The 22,562-nt window shown below is 42.3% G+C and overlaps 1 protein-coding gene across 4 annotated transcripts in view; it reads right to left on the bottom strand.

The window, feature by feature from the left end:
- ACSM3 (acyl-CoA synthetase medium chain family member 3) overlaps nt 1-5,591 on the bottom strand; it is a 34,571-nt gene extending 28,980 nt beyond the window's left edge. For 2 of the 4 annotated variants that reach the window (XR_009214149.1, XR_009214150.1), the window contains exon 1: nt 5,489-5,575. The gene's annotated coding sequence lies outside the window, so the exon portion shown is untranslated. Of the gene's footprint in view, nt 1-963; nt 1,052-5,488 lie in introns of those variants that run through there. The other 2 variants (XM_032157073.2, XM_058440794.1) reach the window with 2 other exon arrangements.
- Between the last annotated feature and the right edge of the window lie 16,971 nt (nt 5,592-22,562).

Genomic DNA, 22,562 nt, shown 5'->3' with positions numbered 1-22,562 from the left:
CATACCCCAAAGTGGCTAAGTTTTGTTATTATTATTGATAATCATCATGATAGTACCATTTTCTGCATACACTCTGTGTTCCAAACACTATGTTCAGTGTTTTATATACACTTTCTTATTAAATCCTCAGAGAAACCCTGTGAAGTGGGTACTATTATCATCTCTGTTTACAGATTGAGAAAATGACTAGTAAGAGGCATTGGCTGGATTTGAACCCAGAACTATCAGGTCCTAGCCCATTCTCCAGAATACTGTGCACTATTGACGCCCATATGCATTTCTAAAGAAGTAAAGATCTGGGTCACCCACTTAATCTCACTGAAAGCAAAGGGCTAAGCCTTCTTGTCTAATATCTTTCATCTGCAGATTTCAAAGTAGGGCAGAAATGTTAAGGAGCATTTTTCACAGTGGATAATCTGTAGATGAAGAAATCGAGAGTAGCCCAATAACAATTAGACATGAAAGCACTGTCACAGTTTATAAACTGTCTAGTTGATAGGCTGCAGTTCCCATGCTCTCAATAGGGGCCCATGCTACTTTGAAGTCCAGGCTTGTAGCTGCATTTGCTAGAGATGTAATTATGGGGCTTTAACATTTAGGACTTTTGTGGGGGAGGCCCATCTGGGCCATCGCCTGCTTCTGTGGGAAATCATTTGATCACAATGTCATTTACTTGGTTGAGGTTGTTAAAAATACGGTTCTAGGGATTATGAGTGTTTGAGGTTCTCCTCATTATACTTCCTGTAATTTTCCAAATTTCCTACAACGCAATATATATTACTCTCATAATCATTAAACCATCATTCTAACTACAATTCTAGCTGTGTGCCATGTAAGGCAGTCTGGCTATGTGGAAGCATTTCTGTACTGACACATTGTCAAAACAATACATAATTGCAGATGTCAGCTAAATGGACAGTTTAGCTGACATCTACAGTTATTGCAGTTTTACCCTAAACAGACCTGGTGTTTGGGCATCATGTTGATATAACCAATGCATCAGGAAACCTGGGTACTTCTGTCCTTCCCATTTATTTGTGTGAAGACCTGACAAGTCAGTGATCTTGAGCACTCTGACACCATCTGGTTTCAGCTTTTCCCTTTTTCACCTGCAAAGAAAATTGGAGACCCAGAGAGGGGAAACAGCCTGCTTCATTCTCTCATACCAGAGTTAGAACTAGAACTCTGGTCTTTGGATTGAATGTTTTTAATATCATTCGACAGGATTTCAATAGAGCAGTGGTTCACAGTCCAGCTGTACATTTGAATCACCAAGAAAGCATTAAAAAAAAAAAAACTCTGATGCCTAGGTCTTGGATCAATTAAATCAGAATATTTCAGAGGGGGCTCTGGGCCCATTTATATTTTTAAAAATGTCCTCAGATTTTAATGTGCAGCAGCCATGGTTGAGAATCACTGATTTAGAGGCTGTGATTTGTGAACCAGCATCATCATCATTATCACCTAGAAGCTTGCTAGAAATGCACATTCTCAGGCCCCACTCTAGATCTACTGAATTGGTAGATGTTGACATTTTAACAAGGTCCCAGGTGACTGGTATGTACATTCAAGTGTGAAAAGCACTGGTCTATGGCATGATGGTTAAATACACTGGCTACTGAGTCATATAGTCATGTGATATGATCTCCCAGTTTTGCCACTTATGAACTGCATGACCTTATTTGAATTATTAATCACTCTGAACCTCAGTTTCACATTTTACCAATGGAGCAACTAATGGAACCTCCATCAGAGATTTGTCCTGAAGACTAAATGGGATACTGTATGCGAAATGCTTATCATGGTGCCAAGCATATTACTCTCTACTAGAATAGGGGTCAGCAAACTTTTTCTGTGAAGGGCCAGACACTAAATATTTGAGGCTTTGTGGGCCATATGGTCTCTGCTGCAGGTATTTAACTCTGCCATTGAGAGAGCAGCCATTGACAATACATAAATAAATTTTGGCATGGCTGTGTTCTAATAAAACCTTATTTATGGATACTGACACCAGAACTTCATTTAATTTTCATGTGTCATGAATTAGTGTTCCTCTTTTAGTTATTTTTCAACCATTAAAAAATTTAAAAACCATTCTTAGTTCAAAGGCTATACACAAACACAGATAGGGCTGGATTTGACCCATGGGCTGCAGTTTGCTGATCTTTGCACTGTCATGTAAGTTCTACCAGAGCAGCGGCCTTGTCTGTTATGTTCCTAGGAAGAATTAACAAAAATTTCTTGGCAGGCTTTAGGAGAAAAGGCTGCTCTTAAGAACAGGACTAAAATCACTCTGAATCCCAGTTGCCCTGCAGGTTAAGACCTTAAGTCCAACAATGTCATTCTCTTTGGCATTGGGGATTGGGTACAGAGGGAACTACCGGTCCCTGTTTTTTGCTGGCAAGTCACAGCCTATGCTTTTGGCTGCTCTCCTCTTAACAGAATTAGCATCAGGTTTCCTTCAACTGAAAGAAGTTAAGTAATCAACACTACTTGTCTCTCTCTGTTTTTAATTTTTTTTTCCGCATAATATCTTCAAATGGCTCAAAAAAAACTGTAAAAGGTACACAGGGAAAAAAAAATATCTGCCTCCCACCTCTAGTCTCAAAGCTGCCCACTTTGCTCTCACTCCTAGGAAACCACTATTATTATTTCTACTTATCTTTTCGGGGTTTCTTTATGTGATTTCAAGCAAATTATGGGTATAGATTCTTATTTCTCCACCAATTTTACACAACAGGTAGCCCAGAATACACAATAATCTGCCCACTAAAAACATTTTTAACAATGTACCGTTTAAGGGCTTTCCATACCAGTGCACAGAGATCTTCATTCTATTTTTTAAAAATGAAGTATTTATTTATTTATTCTTTCCTTCTTTTCCCCCCCCTAAAGACAGGATCTCACTCTGTCACCCAGACTGGAGTGTAGTGGCACGACCACCCCTCACTGCAGCTTGAGCTTCTGGGATGAAGCAATCCTCCTGCCTCAGGCTCCAGAGTACCTGGAATTACAGGTGCGTGCCACCACACCCAGCTAAGTGTTTTAAAAAATTTTTTAGAGATGGGGTCTCGCTATGTTGCCCGGGCTGGTCTCAAACTCCTGACCTCAAGCAATCCTCCTGTGCTAAGCACTTTGCAGTTATTTATTATTATTTCCATTTTACAAACAAGGAAATATACACAAACACGCACACGGCCTCCCAAAGCACTAGGATTACAGGTGGGAGCCACCGCACTCAGCCCTGTTCTGGTTTTTTTCTTTTAACAGTTGCATGCCATTCTAGTGGAGAACTGCACTGTCATTTCTTAAACCGGTCCGCTATCAATGATTACTTGAGTTTTTGTATAATTTTGCAATTTAGATAAAATGTTGAAACTATGTCTTCCAAAAGGAATGTCCTGATTCTTTCATTACTTGGATGTAAAAATGAATAGTATTTTTAAGTGGTTGCGAAGTATTAGAAAAAATTTCTGATTCTGTTAAATAAGAGGCAGGAATTTGGACAAATACCTTAAGGTCTTGAGCTTCATTCTTGGTAGTTGGCATGATTCTTTTATTTATTCAACAATTATTAATCACTTGCCATGAACTATTTCAGACATAGAGGATACAGGAGGGAATGCAAGAGACAAGGTCCTCCCTGCTCTCATGGAAAGACACATATAGTAAACAAGGGAATAAATAAATGTGATGTTACACAAGAAAACAAAGAGAGTAATGGGAGAAAAGGGACCTTTTAGGAGGTCTCTCTAGGTACGTTACATTTTTGCTGAGATCTGGCAAGTGGTTGTACTGTTAAGCACTTTGCAGTTATTTATTAGTATTTTCATTTTACAGACAAGGAAGTATACACAAACAGACACACATATTTAAATTGGACAATACATTTATTCATTATCCGTATATTTATTGAATACTTGCTATATGCCAGACCTGTACTAAATGCTGAAAATATAGCTGTGAACAAGACACAGCTGGTCTTGCTCCCATGAAGCTTATAGACTACTAAGAAAGACATTAAGTAATTATGTAAATATCAATATGATTGGGGATAAATATATCATACTTAGCTTGCTGATTCTGAATAGAATCAGAGTTTAGTATGATTTGTTCCCTAGCTCTCATACAATACTCTACACCACATTCAGAATCCTTCAAACGTATGTTGAAAAGAAAATTGATCAGTCATTTGGAGCTTAAAATGAACCTAACCATTCTGTTCTACCAAAAAGCAAATATCAACATCCTCTTCATCAAAACCTTTGATTGCCTTCTCCTCAGCAAAGTTCTTTTCCTGCCTTTTCATTGATCTTAGCATTTTACAACTTCTATTTCCAAGGTTTATAAAATTATTTGTAGGCAAAATTGCTGAGATAACTTTCCCAGGGTGACTCCAGATTTTTATACTGAGCCACAGAAACATTGGTAAGGAAAACTCTTCTAAGAAAGACAGTACCACCCCTGGTCAGATGGGCTTCTGAAAGTATTTAAGGTCTCATCTGAAATGCAAGCTCTTTGTCTCTACAGCCAAAGGGGGCTTTAGCCTCCCCATAGCTCCATAAACATCCCTCCCTCTAAGTATCCAAGTAATAACAGTAGTTTAACATATACAGCCTCAACGCAAGGTAAAGCCACTGCTGTTCTCTCCAACCCCAACTGGACCCAGCCTGAAACCCCTCCTATACAGAACTTTTGCAGCTGCCCTTGACCACCTAAAAGAGAAAACTGGCTGTCCTTAGGTTTGCATCTGTGTTTCCCAAAGTTTCCTGGAAGTAATTTACATACTTTCTGGATGATGCAGAAGATGGATTCCCATCTGGGGAATGTCAAGGTGGGGAGCTAAGCAGACAGTACAATGAAAATCTCAGCCACTACCTGGTCTTTTTTTTTGAGATGGAGTCTCGCTCTGTCGCCCAGGCTGGAGTGCAGTGATGCAATCTCAGTTTACTGCAACCTCCACCTCCCAGGTTCAAGTGACCCTACTGCCTCAGGCTCCCAAGTAGCTGGGGTTACAGGCACCTGCCACCACACCTGACTAATTTTTTATTTTCAGTAGAGATAGGGTTTCACCATGTTGGCCAAGCTGGTCTCGAACTCCTGGCCTCAAGTGATCTGCATCTGCCCACCATAGCCTCCTAAAGTGCTGGGATTACAGGCTTGAGCCACCGCATCTGGTTCAATTAAAATTTTTAAAAAATTATCAACTTAATACATGTACATAGTTTTTCAAAAAATCAAAGCGCACCAAAAGGCTCAACATGAAAACTCAGCTGCTACATTTATAGCCTTTTGTGTGTGCATACTCCTCATCACTTAACAGATAGTATCACACAACTGAGAAATCCTGAGAGAAATTTTGGCTGCCTAAGACTTTAATGACAGCATTTTTGATTGTTGGTTTCGTTCATCTGTTTGTTATCTTTGCTCAAAAAACAGATGTGCCAGTTCAGGAAATCTTACACAGGAGAGGAGATGAGGTACTCACTAGTTAACAGATTCCAACACAGCTGGAGATTATGGCAGACTTGTTTCTTAGAAGAGCAGCCCTGAACCTTGAGTTCTCACATCTGCTTTTTCCTCGCGGCAGTCTAAAGAAGAGGGAGGAGCAGTCTGACAATCCGGAGGAGCAAGACTGGCCCAAAGCACTTTCCTTGATTGGTGGAGACATTCTGGAGGAGGAGCCAAGCTCTGGGCTAAAGGTTACAGGACTCCCAGCGGTTCCTCTTACAGTTAATGATTTACAGACACAGCAAGGTTTTGAGGGGCTGAGAAAGCAAATTATTCACAAGAAGGAAAGTGTCCAAGGAGTTGCCAAAGTGGTTAGTTCTGTAAAGGGGAAGAGAGAGCACTTCTCAGAAGGAAGAACAGATGGAGGAAGCCATAGAGGAGTTTTGAAATTGAAAGGAAAGAAGTTGAGGGGCGGTTATGGGTTGGCCTAAATCTCATCAAGCCCATTGGTGCGTTTATCTGTCGAAGTGGCAGGACTAAACATAAACGCTATCAGGTTACTCCCCTGCTCAAATCTTTCAGTGCTTCTCTTTCCACTCCAGGTAAAATCCGAGTCTTACATGAACTGCAAGGAGTTGTATGATCTGGCACAGCGTCCTCTGATCCACAGCCCATTCTCCTTCCTCTGCCTCACTCTGCACAGCCACCAGCCTCTTTGCTTTTTCTCAAACACACTTGCCTGTTTCAGCCTCAGGCTTTCTGAATTCACAGTTCCCACTGACTGGAACTCTTTCCTCAGATATCCCCCTGGCCAAATTCCTCATTTTATGAGGTGTCCTATTAAATAACTCTTCCCTTACCTCATTTTCTAAAGTAGAACTCTTCATTTTTTCTCTTTTACCTTTTTTAACTTTTTACATCTCTTACTATCACCCTTGAAGGTAAGAACTCTTTTTGTTTGATGGTGTATCTATTGCCTGGAATAGCTACTGGCAAATTTTAGGCATTCAGTACATAGTTGATGGATATGTGAATAAATAAAGGACTCTTTCAATTACACGTGAGAGACCCAACTTAAATTTACTTGAAGAGGAATTTGTTGGTCACTTTTGAGTTCTAGGAGTCTTTTGTTGTTGATTCCTTGGTATTTTCTGTGTAATCACATTACCTGTAAATAAGTAAACAGATTTTACTTCTTTCTTTTAGATCTATGTGCTTTTTATTTCCTTTTCTTGCCTTATTGCACAGGCTAGAATGTCTAGCTCTACATTGAATAAGAGTGACGAGAGCAGACATCCTTGCCTTGCTTTTGATCTTAGAGGGAAAACATTCAGTCTTTCATGGTTAGGTACAATATTAGCTATAGGTTTTGTGTAGATGCCCTTTATCAAGTTGAGGAAATTCTCCTCTATTTCTATTTTTTTCTGAGTGTTTTTATCATGAATAAGTGTTGAATTTTGGCAAGTGTTTTTTCTGCATCAGTTAGTATAAGCATGTGTTGTTTTTCTTCTTTAGCCTGTTAATAAGATAGATTACACTGGTCTTCTAATATTGAACCAGCCTTGCCTCCCTGGAATAAACCTCGCTTGGTCCTGGTGTATATTTCTTTTTCTGTATTGCTGAATTCTATAGTTATGTCTCTTGACAAATTTGAGAACGTTTCAGCTATTATTTCTTGGAGTAAATTTTTAGCCCCCATGTTAGATCTTTTATGATAGTTCCACAGGTCCCTGAGGCTCTGTTCTTTTTTTTCTTTTTTTCCCATTCTAGTTTCTTTCTGTTGTTCAGGTTGAGTAAATTCTGGCTTCCAGTTCTTTGATTTTTTTTCTTCTATTATTTCTATTCTGATGTTAAGCTCATTATTAGAGATAGGGAAAAAACAGTGTTTTTTTTTTTCTACTTTCACATACCATTCAACATAATGTTAGCAGTGGTGAATCCATATGGATCTACAGTAACTTGATTCTTGCCTCTTCAAAGGAAAGAATTCATCCAAGAGGCATAAGGCAGAGTGAGAGACTGAGGCAAGTTTTTGAGCAGGAGTGAGAGTTTATTAGAAAGTTTTAGAGCAGGAACCAAAGGAAGAGGGGCAAGCAGGCAACTTGAGAGATCCAGGTGCCCTGTTTGACTTTTGACTTCGGGTTTTATACATTGGCATGCTTCCAAGGTTTTGTATCTCCTTTGATTTTTTTCCTTGGTGTGGGCTGTCTGCATGTGCAGTGGCCTGTAAGCACTTGGGAGGGGCTGCATGTGCAATGTCTTTACTGAAGTTGTGCACATTCTCATTTGAGGCGTTTTTCCCTTACCAGTCAAGTGTTCCTAGAGGAAGGTTGTATACCAGTTAAAATCTGCCATTTTGCCTCTTAGTATGCATGCTTGAGCACACTTGCCCAGCTCCTGAGATCTTACTGGAAAGCTGCTGATCACCAGCTTTACGTGTTTTCTATCTCTTAGGAGACTGCTTTTCCCTGGCACCTACTGCAACCAATTATTTTAGAGTGACAGTTTAGTAACTGCCTGACCATCACCTGATTGTCGCCTGACATTCCTGCCTTTCCTGCCTTGCCCATATCTGCCTGACTACCTACTCTAACAATAACATTTCTGACACTAGATGTGTGGGGGGTTTTCACTATACCAAGAAATTCTCCAGTGGACACCAGCTTGGGTGTCATGTCCTACTTCAGTTCAACACTGTCTACCTGGAAATAGTGTCAGATCCTACAGGTTAAGGTCTCAATCTGTAAACTAAAAAGTATCTGAGACAGGTCTCAATTAATTTAGAGGTTTATTTTGCCATGGTTAAGGATCATGACCCATGACACAGCTTTAGAAGGTGCTGAGAAGATGTGCCCAAGGTGATTGGGTTACAGTTTGATTTGATACATTTTAGGGACAAAGAAATTATAGGCAAAGACATAAATCAATACATGCTGAGGAGGCTGAGGCAGAAAAATTGCTCAAACCTGGGAGGTGGAGGTTGCAGTGAGCTCAGATCATGCCACTGCACTCCAGCCTGGGCACTCCAGCCTGGGCACTCCAGCCTGGGCGACAGAGTGAGACTCCGTCTCAAAAAAAAAAAAAAATGTGTATACATTGGTTCAGCCTGGAAAGTTGGGACATCTCAAAGGAGGAAGGGGCTGGGCTTTCAGGTAATAGGTGGATTTAAAGATCTCCTAATTGGCAATTGGTTGAAAGGGCTAAACTCTGACTGAAGAGTTGAAATCAGCTTGAGTTAAGGTAAAGGGTGGGGGGTTGCAGAAGCCAAGGTTCTTTTCAAGTAGATTAAGCCTCCAGGTAGCAGGCCTCAAAGAGAACACTTGTGAATGTCTCTTATTAGACCTTAAAAGGTATCACGCTCTCTGGAAATACATAGTAAAGATGAAGAAGGAATTAATGAAATCAACTATAACCTAATAGTAGTAGTAATAGAAATTTTTAAATCCTCTTAAAGTTGCTGCAACTTTAACTTGAGTTACACTCAAGTTAAAAGAGAATATTAACAGCCTGTCTTCTCTCTGTGGTCAGTGGACCTTATCTATAATCCCCATTCCTCAAAATTTATTACAGGCCCAGTGAGTTCCTGCTTACCTCCCTAGCATGGCTGCAGGGTCACAGGACCAGTAACTTTAAGTTGTAAGACATGTTTTTCTCAAGATGTAAGAAATGTCGTAATGCTTGATTAACTGCCTTTGTTTCTCACTTCTGTAACTTGCTTCCCACCTCATGTAGTTCCCGCCTTAAGATGTTTAAAAGTAGGGAAAGCCTTTTGTTCGGGGCTCAGACTTTCTGGACATATGTCTGGCTGAGCCAGTGATCACCTTAATAAACTCTGCTGAACCTTTTTCGGTCTCTCCAGTCTTTGATTGTCCCATAACATTTCTGGGGGCCTCGTCTGGGATTGGAGACAGCAGATTTTCTGTCTCCTTTGCCTGTGGGCTGGAGCCCCGGGACACAGGAGACCTGGGGTCCTTGGCACCACTGGGAGAGTTTCACCCCAGAAGGAGAACAGCCCAGCCCTCCCCGTGTTCTGGAGCCTTCCCCCGACAGCGCAAATGGAACCAGTAGAAAGGGTTGCAGGACAGTCACGGGAGCAGCGCACAAACATCTGAACTCTGGTAAGGTTTGAGCTCTAAGGCAAGACCCGTCCCATAAGGACGGAAGGGGAGCCTGATCACCTCCCAGGGCATGACAACTAGTCTGACCCAAAGGGGTTGGGAACACTGGGAGAGGCCCATTGACTTGGACAAAACTCGTGCCCTAACTGACACCAGACGTGGGTGGGGCTTGCGAGTCAGTCAGAAAGGAAAACCGTTTTGGGGACAGGGGAGGTGTGTGAAAGTGTGTGAAAGAGATGGTCTCAGAAGAGACCAACGTGGGGCGTGACATGGGGAGGCATAGATCTCTTAGTGTGGACTGTGTGCTCCGAGGCGAGTGTGGGAAAAACCAGACCTAGGACACTGCATACAGCCCATGGGACCAGCTTTACAGCTGCGGCTAGCTGTGACAGGAATTAAGGCATGCTCCTGGCTAAGCAGTGTCTGAACCTCCCATAATAGGACCTGATCTGATGGATCCAAGAATGAAAGTGAGAGTGAAAGCATGCCGTGAGGGAAGAAATGGGGGGGAAAACGTCAAAGCCTACTCCACTGGAGTGCATGCTGAGAAACTTTAAAAAAGGTTTTAATGGTGATTATGGGGTTAAGCTAACTCCACAGAAACTGAGAAGCCTTTGTGAGATAGACTGTCCATGTTTTAATGTAGGGTGGCCAGCTGAAGGGACAATAGACAGGGAAATAATTGGCTGAGTGTTCTGGGTAGTCACCGGGGTTGGGAGAACAGCTTGGGCACCCAGATCAGTTTCCGTATATCAACTCCTGGCTAAGGGTAATTCAAACCCACCCTAAGTGGCTGCAGGCCTGCTTTGAGACCTATTTTAAGACTCTAATGGCCCAGACAAAACCCGGAACCATAGAAAAAGACTGCAAGGCATCAGAAAAAGAAAAGGAGTCACAAGAAAAGCAGAAAAATACCTGTCCTACAGACCACACCTGAAGAGTTAGAAAGTCCACCCCACTATGCACCAATTTATCCATCCCTAGCAAGGCTTAGACAGGAGGCTGCCCCGGCTGCCTCCGGAGGCTCAGACTCAGAAGAAAGCACCCCTCAGGCAACACCATGCAGAGAGGAGCCAGAGCCCTTGCCTGAAAAGCCAAGGGAGGAACTCCAGGGGGATGAGGTTGGCCCCCTTAGGTCAGGCCATGCCCGAGCAATGCAGATGCCCCTCTGAGAAACAAGGGGACAAATTTATTTAAATGCACAGAATGAAGTCCAAGAGGGAGGATGGCTCTTCATTTATCAGCCCTTCTCTACTACTGATCTCTTAAATTGGAAACAACATACTCCCTCCTATATAGAGAAGCCTCAGGCTCTTACAGATCGAATGCAGTATTTTTTCCTAGCTCATAATCCTACCTGGGCTGATTGCAAAAAACTTCTTCTGTCATTATTTAATATGGAAGAGCACCATAGAGTTATACAAGCCACTCTCCAGTGGCTGGAGAACAATGCATCTGCAGGCACAGGAGATATCAGGCAGAATGCACAACAAGCACTCCCAATAGAGGCTGACCCAGGCTGGGACCCTAACCAGGCTCAAGGGCTACAAAGTTTGCAGCGGTATCGAGAGGCACTCCTAAATGGAATAACGGCTGAAGGGAAAAAGGCCACCAATATTGGAAAGGTCTCAGAGGTCTGCCAGAAGCCAGATGAAAGTCCCAGTGAATTTTATGAGAGGCTCTGTGAGGCTTACCAGCTTTACACGCCATTTGACCTAGAGGCTGCGGGTAGTCAGTGTATGGTTAATGCGGCATTTGTAAGCCAGGCACAAAGAGACATAAAGTAAAAGCTTCAGAAGTTAGAAGGTTTTGAAGGCATGAATATTACCCAGCTTATCCAGGTGGCTACTAAGGTGTTTGTAAGTTGGGATGAGAAGGCCAAGAGAGAAGCTAAACGCAGAGCTAAGGAAAAGGCAAACTTGCTGATCGTGGCCTTAGTTGGAAGAGAAACTGGTTTTGTGAGAGGACGTGGTCGTGATCGCAGTCATGGTACAGGACAAGCTAGACAAACTGGGAAGCTAAGCCAGGACAAGAGGGCCGACCTAGGCTTGAGAGAGATCAATGTGCGAGATGCAAGCAGATGGGACGCTGGAAGAATGAATGCCCAGAAAGAGAAAAGGATAAAGGCAACAATCAGGTACAAAAAGGCTGGCCAGAACCCCTTGTCACCGGTCAGGGGGTTCAGAAGTCAGACATGGATTTAATTGGACTGGCAGGAATAGATTATTTTTATGAGGACTGAGACAGACTGGGCTCCATTTCATTAGGCCCCAAGGAGCCTATGGTCTCAATGGATATAGGGGGCCAGAAAATGGACTTTATGGTCAATACTGGTGTGGAGCACTCGGTAGGAACTCAAGCAATTGGGCCACTGTCTAAAAATTATGTCAATATAATTTGAGCTACAAGAGTAACAAAAAAGAGGCCTTACTTCAAACCTAAAAGATGTGTGATTGGAGGACAGGAAGTCCAACATGAATTTTTATATTTGCCAAATTGTCTGGTGCCCTTGTTAGGAAGAGACTTGCTCCAGAAATTGCAAGCACAAATCTTTACACCAGAAGGGGACATGACTCTAAACCTAGGTCAAAGAAAAGCCATGATAATGACCCTTACTGTCCCAACAACAGAGGAATGGAGACTCTATGAGAGATGCAAAATTTGTAAAGATGCATTTTGCCAGTGGGAAAATGAGGCAATGTATAAAGAATTATTTTTCAAGCTGCCAGGGGTCTGGGCGGAAGACAATCCCCTGGGGCTAGCCATGAATCAGGCACCCGTAGTGGTGGAACTGCGGTGGGACACTTACCCAGTGAGAATCCATCAATATCCCATCCCAGGAGAAGCAACCCATGGGATTACAAAGCATATAGACCGGCTCTTTAAATTTGGGATAATAGAAACATGTACCTCTTCTTGGAACACTCCATTGCTACTGGTATTAAAGCCCTCTGGCGGTTACTGGCCAGTACAGGATTTGCAGGCCGTAAATAAGGTTGCAGCTATATTATATGCCATTGTGCCCAACCCATATACAATGCTTGGGTGAATTCCTGCTGATGCTGCTCGGTTTATGTGCTTAAGATATAAAGGATGCATTCTTCTGCGTCTGACTAGCTCCTGAAAGCCAGGGCATCTTTGCCTTTGAGTGGGGCTCATCACAGTATACTTGGACCATACTCCTTCAAGGATTTAAAAACTCCCCAACCATTTTCGAGAAAGCACTAGCCTCAGACCTGAAGGCTTTCATACCAACAAGTGACCGCTGTGTCCTGTTGCAATATATAGATGATTTATTGTTGGCTATACCCACAAAAGAAGAGTGCTTTCAAGGCACAGAAAGCCTCCTTCATGTTCTGTGGGAGGCTGGTGTTAAGGTGTCTAAGGAAAAGGCACAAATCTGTGGCCAAAGAGCAAGGTGTCTTGGCTTTAACATCTCTCAAGGGCAGCATGAGCTTGCATGTGAGCAAAAAGAGACTGTGTGTGGCATTCCTCAACCTGACACTAGACAACAAGTGCAGGAGTTTTTAGGGGCCACTGGTTTCTGTCGCATTTGGATTGCAAATTACTCACTCTTGGCAAAACAATTGTATAAGGCTACCAAAGGGGAGGAAAAAGAACTCCTCCTGTGGGGAAAAGAGCAGGACATGGCCTTCAAAGAAATCAAGAAGGCTTTGATCCAGGCCCTGGCATTAGGACTGCCAGACATGACAAAGCCTTTTTACCTGTATGTCCATGAAAGAAAAGGAAGAGCTACAGGAGTCTTGGTACAAACCCTAGGGTCATGGTATCAGCCTGTGGCATATTTGTCCAAGTGACTAGACTTGGTGACTCTGAGATGGCCACCCTGTTTCAAGGCACCGATAGCCACTGCCCTGTTAGTGGAAAATGCTAACAAGCTCACATTTGGACAAAGGTTGATAATTTGGGTGCCCCACATGGTCGTCACTCTGATGGAGTAGAGGGGGCATCACTGGCTTTCTAACCCTAGGATGTTAAGGTATCAAGAACCACATAACTTTGGAGACTGTGAATACTCTGAATTCAGCCACACTGCTGCCAATAGAGTGGGCGGAGCATGGAAAGCCCCCGTTGTGTGGCCCAGGGTATCAGTGTTGTGTTGAAACAGTGGGTGAGGTTTTCTCAAGCCGAAAAGACTTAAAGAACCAGCCCTTAAAAAACCCAGATGTTGAATACTTTACTGATGGAAGCTGCTTCATATCTGAAGGTGTCAGATGGGCTGGATATGCAGTGGTAACACTGAATTCAGTAGCCGAAGCCTGCCCTCTGCCAGTCGGAACTTCAGCCCAAAGAGCTAAGCTAATAGCTCTCACTAGAGTGTTGCTCTTGGCCAAAGGAAAGTCATTAAACATCTATACTGACTCAAGGTATGTTTTTGCCACTTTGCATGCCCATGGAGCCACATATAAGGAAAGAGGATTATTAACTACTGAAGGAAAGGAATCAAAAATAAAAAGGAAATAGAGCAGCTCTTAGAAGCCATATGGGCTCCAAAAGAAGTAGCAGTCATCCATTGCAAAGGGCATCAAACAGGAGGAGGTGACAAGGCTAGAGGAAATAGAAAGGTGGACAGAGAAGCCAAAAGAGCTGCAATGACAGAGGTAACTAAGAAGGAAGAGGAAACACTTACCATGCCCTTACTGGAGCTTTCCCTTACAGAACCCCCTAACTTCTCCTCTAATGAAAAGGCTTGGTTTAAGCAGGAGAGTGGAAGTTACCAGAAAGGAGGTTGGTGGAAGTTCTCAGATGGGAGGCTCACCATCCCAGAATCAATAGCCCCCCCAGTTCATAAAGCAGTTTCATCAAGGAACACATATGGGAAAAACTGCATTAGAGACTCTTGTAGGATGGCATTTATATGTGCCACATCTAACTGCCATCAATCAAGCTATTTGTGAGCAATATTTAACTTGTGCCCAAAACAATTCATGTCAGGGGCCAACACGGCCTCCAGGAGTTCAAGAAACTGGAACTACACCCTGTGAAAACCTGCTTGTGGACTGTACTGAGCTGCTTCGAGCCGGAGGCTACCAGTGCATGCTAGTGTTTGTCTGTACTTTCTCAGAGTGGGTCAAGGCATTTCCCACCAGGACAGAGAAAGCTCAGAAAGCAACCAGGATCTTACCAAAGGACATTATTCCTAGATTTGGACTGCCTCTAACTTTAGGTTAAGACCATGGCCTAGCATTTGTGGCAGAGATAGTACAACAGCTAACACAGATGTTAAAAATCAAATGGAAACTGCATATAGCTTATTGCCCACAGAGTTCTGGAAAAGTTGAAAGAATGAACCAGACACTCAAACAGCTGTTAAAGAAGTTTTGCCAAGAAATTCATCTAAGGTGGGATCAGGTGCTGCCCATGGTCCTTCTCCGAGTCAGGTGAACCCCTACTAAATTAACAGTATGAGCTAGTGTTCAGCTGACCACCCCCAATCTTAACTCAGATAAAAGGGGATTTAAAAGAAATTGGGGAATTAACCTTAAGAAGGCAAATGCAAGCCTTAGATGAGGCCATGCAGGAAATACAAGGGTGGGTAAGAGAAAGAATACCTGTTAGCCTCACAGATGCAGTACATCCCTTCCAACCTGGAGACTCTGTCTGGGTCAAACGATGGAATCCAACCACCTTAGGGCCTTTATAGGATGGTCCCTATATTGTGATCTTGTCTATCCCCACTGCTGTTAAAGTTGCAGGTATCACACCTTGGGTTCATCATAGCTGGCTGAAACCAGCAGCGACCGCAACTCAGGACCAGTGGACCAGTCAACAAAACCTAGACCACTCGACACAGCTGATCCTGTGGCAAAATCAAGCCACTGCTGAGAAGAACAACTTCCCTGCTCTGACCACACCAGAGGCTGGTCGGTCCACCGATGGCTGAAGCTTAAGGAAACATCAAGTCCTGTTCTAGTCACACAATGGGAAGCTGACTAGTCTACACACGGCTGAAGCCTGAGGAAGTCAACAATAGATAAGTAAATGTGGATTGAATTTACAAGCACAGTTATACTCTTACTTGTACTGATTATTTTACTGTCATGTTATCTTTGCAAATGCTGCCAAGCTTGTTGCCCAGAAGGGTGCTCATGCATAGTACAAGTTTAATCATATTAGTAATACTGAAGCCACTGACACTTTCACCTATAGTTATAAATGGGGACCAGGATGACTGTCATCACTGTACGATAGAAGCCTGGTCTGGAAAAGATGTGACTAAAACTGTTATACCTGACCTACTATAAGTGTACAGGGACTCATACGGGAACTTGTGTCTATAACCAGACTAGTTATTCAGTCTGTGATCCTGGAAACGGGCAGCCCCAAGTATGTTATGACCCAGAGTTCTTGCCCTATGACTTCTAGTTTGAAGTCCAAACTGGCAAACCCCTAATGCCATCATATACAAACCCCACAGAAACCGGGGTCGGTAAACTTGTAAACAAAACAGAAGTATTCCCTTACTTCCATAAAGGGCCTGTCTCCATATATTTTGATGGCTGCCAAGCTGCATGTCTCAGTAAACTAAATAATATTGGGACCACCTGTAAAAATCTAGGACAAGAAAGAGTCAGCAGCAAAGCTGCCAAGGCCATAATAGGAGAGTCCAAAAAGGACAGCCCTGATTATGATAATCAGTGGACCACATATTAATTTAATCACCACCTATACACAGGAAAGTTTGCTCTGTTTGCCAGCCAAGAGGCGAAGATAGGGTGCACAACTGGAATGTGCAACCCACTCAATCTGACAATACTAAAGCCAAATATGCTTTGTGGACTAACAGGCATAAAGGGCTACTAACCTTTGATCAGGCAGGAGCTCTCCTGGGACTTGGAATTCCTCTGGTCATCATCAAGAAAACCCAAAGGACCCAAGTTCAAGTTAGCCCGATGCAACAGTTTAGGTTTTATAAATCTTTCAATGAACACTTTAATCCTGAAGTGTCAACAATTCAAATTCCTCCTACATCAGCTGAAAATCTGTTTGCCCAGCTAGCCAAAAGTATTGCTAACAATTTAGGAGTTACTTCATGTTATGTATGTGGAGGTACTAATATGGGAGATCAGTGGCCCTGGGAAGCCAGAGAATTGATCCCACAATTTTACCTTGCCTGAATTTGTTACAAAATTCAATCGAAATCCAAGCGTTTGGCTAATAAGGAATCCCATCAACAGAAAATACCGTATCGCCCATTGGGGCAAGGCCTTTCAGAACCAGGTAGGGGAAACAACTTGCCTGGGTCAAAAACATTTTGAAGAATCTGAGGACAGAACACAATGGAGAAGCTTTATAGACAATTCCTCTGTGTCAGACTTTAATCCCTTCTTTGCAGTTCCCAACACTAAATCATGGTACCAATTAGATGCTCCAACTGTTTGGAGAGCACCTGCAGAGTTATATTGGATCTGTGGAACAAAGGCTTATCAATTACTACTTGATAAATGGACAGGGGTATGTGTATTAGGAACAATAAGGCCATCCTTTTTCCCACTCCCACTGCAGCAAGGGGAAGATATAAGCCATTCAGTATGATGAAGGCAGAAAAAGAGTCAGAAGAAATGTGTTTACAAAAATAAGTACTGTGGAAAAAATAAATACTAACCTTAAAAAGGACATTGAAATAGGGAGCTGGAAAGATAATGAACGGCCCCCTGAAAGAATTATCAAATACTATGGGCTGGCCACCTAGGCACAAGATGGGTCATGGGGATACAGTACTCCTATTTATATGTTAAACTGCATCATAAGGTTGCAAGCAGTTCTGGAAATTATAGTCAGTAAAATAGTCCAAGCCTTAGACTTGCTAGCCATATAGGTGACCCAGATGAGAGATGCCATTTATCAGAACAGGTTAGCACTGGATTATCTTTTAGCTTCAGAAGGAGGAGCTTGTAGAAAACTTAATTTAACAAATTGCTGCTTACGAATTGATGACAATGGAAAAGTATCATGGAAATCACTTCCAGGATGCAGAAGTTAGCTCATGTTCCAGTCCATACATGGTCTGGTTGGAACCCGAGTTCACTCTTTGGAGGATGGTTTTCATGGTTTGGAGACTTTAAAACTTTAATAATAGGCTTCGTGGCCATAATAGGTGGATGCCTACTGCTTCCATGTCTCCTGCCACTTCTCATCAGAAGCATCCAATCCACCATAGAAGCAATAGTAGACAGACATACCACCACCTGAATAATGGCTCTGCAAAAGTACCAACTGGTATTCCAAGATGAGTATGTACCCACTCAAGAAATAGCTAACTGTGATGCTCTTTACTAATCTACATTTGTGTTGAGCACCAAAAGGGGGAAATGAAGAAGGAATTAATGAAATCAACTATAACCTAATAGTAGTGGTAATAGAAATTTTTAAATCCTCTTAAAGTTGCTGCAACTTTAACTTGAGTTACACTCAAGTTAAAAGAGAATATTAACAGCCTGTCTTCTCTCTGTGGTCAGTGGACCTTATCTATACTCCCTAACTCCACATTCGTCAAAGTTTACTACAGGCCCAGCGAGTTCCTGCTTACCTCCCTAGCATGGCTGCAGGGTCACAAGACCGATAAGTTTAGGTTGCAAGACATGTTTTTCTCAAGATGTAAGAAATGTTGTAATGCTTGATTAACTGCCTTTGTTTCTCTCTTCTGTAACTTACTTCCTGCCTCACATAGTTCCTGCCTTAAGATGTTTAAAAGTAGGGAAAGCCTTTAGTTTGGGGCTCAGACTTTCTGGACGTATGTCTGGCTGAGCCGGTGATCACCTTAATAAACTCTCCTGAACCTTTTTCAGTCTCTCCAGTCTTTGATTGTCCCGCAACAAAGGAAAGAGATTTTCCTACAGAATGCAGCTTTTCCCCATAAAAGACAGCTTTGCAGGGCCATTTCAAAATGTGTCAAAGAAATATATTTTGGGGTAAAAGACTTTGATTTTCTTCAGGGTCTGCTATCTGTTATGTGATGCTGTACTAGAGTCATTTTAGAATTTGGATCTTATTGCTACAGTTTTGTCAGTTTTAAGATCACTGTTTCAATGTTAATGTTGGTCAGTTGTGCTTAAACTCCAAAAGGGAAGAGTATAATGAGGCATGTCTGTCCCCTCCACCCCCTGTAGCTGCCCCTGCTGGCTTTCCATCATGGCCTGACTAATTTTTCAGATTTCCTTGGGTCCTCTTGGTCAAAAGGAGGGTCAATTCAGTCAGTTTGGGGGCTTAGAATTTTATTTTTGATTTACAAGTCCCACAAGACTGCCCCCCACTTCAAGTGCCATAAGATTTGAGGTTGTAATCTGTACTTCTAACCCCTCTCCTTGAGTTCAGTTAATTTGCTAGAACTACTCATAGAACAAACGGCAACACTTACATCAACTCATTTATTATAAAGGATATTACAAAGGATACAGATGAACAGCCAGATTAAACAGATGCATAGGGTGAGGTGTGGGAGAAGGGGCACAGAGCTTCCATGTCCTCGCCAGATGTTCTACCCTCCTAGAACTTCCTCATGCTCATCTACCCAGAAGCTCCCTGAACCCAGCCCTTTTTTTTTTTTTTTTTTTTTTTGAGATGGAGTCTTGCTGTGTCACCCAGGCTGGAGTGCAGTGGCGTGATCTCGGCTCACTGCAAGCTCCACCTCCCAGGTTTACACCATTCTCCTGCCTCAGCCTCCTGAGTAGCTGGGACTACAGGTGCCCACCACCACACCTGGCTAATTTTTTTGTATTTTTAGTAGAGATGGGGTTTCACCATGTGTTAGCCAAGATGGTCTCGATCTCCTGACCTCGTGATCTGCCCACCTCAGCCTCCCAAAGTGCTGGGATTACAGGCGTGAGCCACCACACCCAGCCCCTTTTGGGTTTCTTAGAGGCTTCATCACACAGGCATGATTGATTAAATCACTGGTCATTGGTAATTAACTCAACCTTCAGCCCCTCTTTCCTTCCGTGAGGTAGGGGGATGGGAAGTGGCATGGTGGTGGAGTGGGAGAGAAAGTTCTAACCCTCTAATCACAAGGTTGGTTCTCCTGGCAACCAGCCCCCATCCTGAACCCCTAACCCCTAGTCATCTCACTAGCATACAAAAAAACACTTACCACTTCAGAAATTCCAAGGGTTTTAGCAGCTATGTACCCGGAAACTGGAATGAAGATGAAATACATATTTTATAGTATCAGACCATCCACTAAGCTTTTGATTTCTCATTGAATTTTTTAGTTCTAATACTTATTCTCATTTGGTTGTTCTTTATATCTTCTATTTTTTGCTGATATATATTTTTTTCATTTATTTCAAGCATACCTAATTGTTCACTGAAGGCTTTTTATCAAGGCTACTTTAAAATCTTTGTCAGATAATTCTAACACTTCTGTCATCTCAGTGTTAGCATCTATCCATCATCTTTTTTCATTCATTTAACTCTTCCTGGTTCTGGTATGAGGAGTGATTTTCAGTTCAAACACGGACATTCTTGTAATAAGACTCTGCACCTTATTTAAACCTTATTTTTTAGCTGGCTTTGACACTGCCCCGGTAGGGGAGAGGAAAGGGGCACCACCTCATTATTGCCAGGTGAATATAGACATCTAGGTTCTTTACCCAGCTTTGGATGACACCTGAGTTGCAAGGAGCTTCTTCTTGTTGTTGGGTGGGGACTAGAGTTCCAACTCCCCACATGGTCTCTATGGACACTGGCCTGTTCCCTGATTGGCCTTCTCTCACACCATCCCCAGCCTCTTAGGACCTTCATCACAGTAATTCCTCTGCCCCTCTAAAATCTTAAGTCCATTGACTTAAGCACACCTCCTTCATGCCTTCACTTATCTTCTGCCCAGCTTGGATTCTCTGTGCCATTCAGATCCTTTGTACTGCTCTCCCTCCACCATACTCATGTGGGAAAACCCAGCTCTATGCAAAACTCCAGATAACTCTACTTATTTGTGACACTTGAGAAGCTTAATATGGCTCTGGAGAATTGCACATGGTATTTGTTGGTGGTCCTAAACTCAATGGTTACACTTGTTATAAGATAGACTAAGGCACATTAAAATTTTAAAGCATACATGTGAGCAAACTGATCCATGGATCAGGCAGCTCCAAATGGGAAGTAATTCAGGGCTGTATTGCAGGGCACAAAGGGAGGGTGTTTATAGGGTGAATGTGGAAGCTGAGCAAAGAAATTACTTGAATGATAAAAGTTTGAACAATTGCCTTATTTGGACTGTTCTGGTGGGAAGTTCAAGACAATATACTAAAGCCCAGTTGGCTGCCTGTGACTGGCTGAGCTTATATTTCATTTTATTTTAAATTCTGAGTTAGGCTTCAGTTTGTTTATGTGGGAACCCTGAGTGTTAGAGCCACCTCAATCTAATGGCCTCCTATTTAATTATGTTAGCACCCTTTAACTTCCTGACTGCAAAATATTCATGTGGGCCCTTCTCACTCTCTGAAAACCCCACTACATTTCTACAGTTGGAGATAACTGTTTCACTCCTTCCCGTTTCTTTAAACTAGTACCTCTCCTTCTCCCCTCTTATTTCACTGAGATTTATAAATGAGAAAAGCCAGAAGAGAATGTCCTTATTCCCTCTAACCAGTTAACCAACCAGTACTCCTATAACTCTGCCCGTACTTTCTGCATTCCTTCCAATGACCATGGAAAAATTGTCCAAGGTCCTAGCGTGGGTCACCCTTTCCACTGTGGGCTTGACACCATTCCCTCTCCCTTACTCCAGGATATTACTCCCTCAGTTATTCTTCCTCTCTCTTGCGTCATCAATTTCTTTTTTTTCCCTGTCTCTCTTTCTTTTTCTTTCTTTCTTTCTCTTTCTTTCTTTCTCTCCTTTTCTCTTTCTTTCTTTCTTTTCTTTCTTTCTTTCTTTTTCTTTCTTCTCTTTTCATTTCTTTCTTGAGTAAGAGTTGTAATAGGGAAACAAAGTCAGCCACAAATACATGGTAATATTTCCCATGTGAAAATAAAATTTCTTGGGCCATTTGTCTCCCTCCACCTCTTCATTCCTTGTCTCCTTTTTACAGCAAAATTTCTCAAAAATAGTTGTCTGTATCTGCAGCTTTTACTTCTTTATTCTCTGTATATCTGTACCTCTTCTCTCGGTCTCTCTTTTTCTTCCTTATTGTGCAAAATCCTTATGTATCTCTAAAAGATAAGGACTGTTTTAAAACCTAATCACAATACCATTTAATACCTGAAAAAGCCATAATAATCCTCTATTAATATAATTTTTTAAATTTCACGTTTCCAGATTCACTCTTCTTTCTTTCTTTCTTTCTTTTTTTTTTTTTGAGACAGTCTCGTTCTGTCACCCAGGCTGGAGTGCAGTGGTGCAATCTCAGCTCACTGCAACCTCTGCCTCCCAGGTTCAACCAATTTCTGTGCCTTAGCCTCCCAAGTAGCTGGGATTACAGGCATGTGCCACCATGCCCGGCTAATTTTTGTATTTTTAGTAGAGATGGGGTTTTACCACGTTGGCCGGGCTGGTCTCAAACTCCTGACCTCAAGTGATCTGCTCGCCTTGGCTCTCAAAGTGCTGGGATTACAGGTATGAGCCACCCCACCCAGCCAGCCTTTTCCAGATTCAATTTTGTTTTACACTTGTTTTTTTTTTTTTTTCAACTCAGTGTCCAAACAAGGGCAACACATTGCATTTTATTGATATATATCTTAAGTTTTTAATCTATAATTCTATCTCTCTCTTCTTTTTCTTTGTAATTCATTGTAGAACATAGGGCATTGTCCTCTAAAGTTTCCCAAATTCAGTGTTGATTTTGCTAATTCAATGTGGTTGAGTTTAACATATTTTTCTGTCCCATGTAGTTTCTATAAACTAATAGTTAAATCTAGAGGATAGATCCATTTATAGCAAAAAGATTGCATAAATATCTTTGCAGAATTCTATTGCATCACATCTGGAGAATCATGTTGTGTTGGCTCTCCTTTTGTGATGTTAAGGCATCACCTGAT

Source organism: Hylobates moloch, unplaced genomic scaffold, assembly GCF_009828535.3.
Source record: "Hylobates moloch isolate HMO894 unplaced genomic scaffold, HMol_V3 SCAFFOLD_6, whole genome shotgun sequence".
Classification (NCBI taxonomy): domain Eukaryota; kingdom Metazoa; phylum Chordata; class Mammalia; order Primates; family Hylobatidae; genus Hylobates; species Hylobates moloch.
Note: the sequence above shows the minus strand (reverse complement) of the source record. Positions and strands in the feature narration are given on the sequence as shown.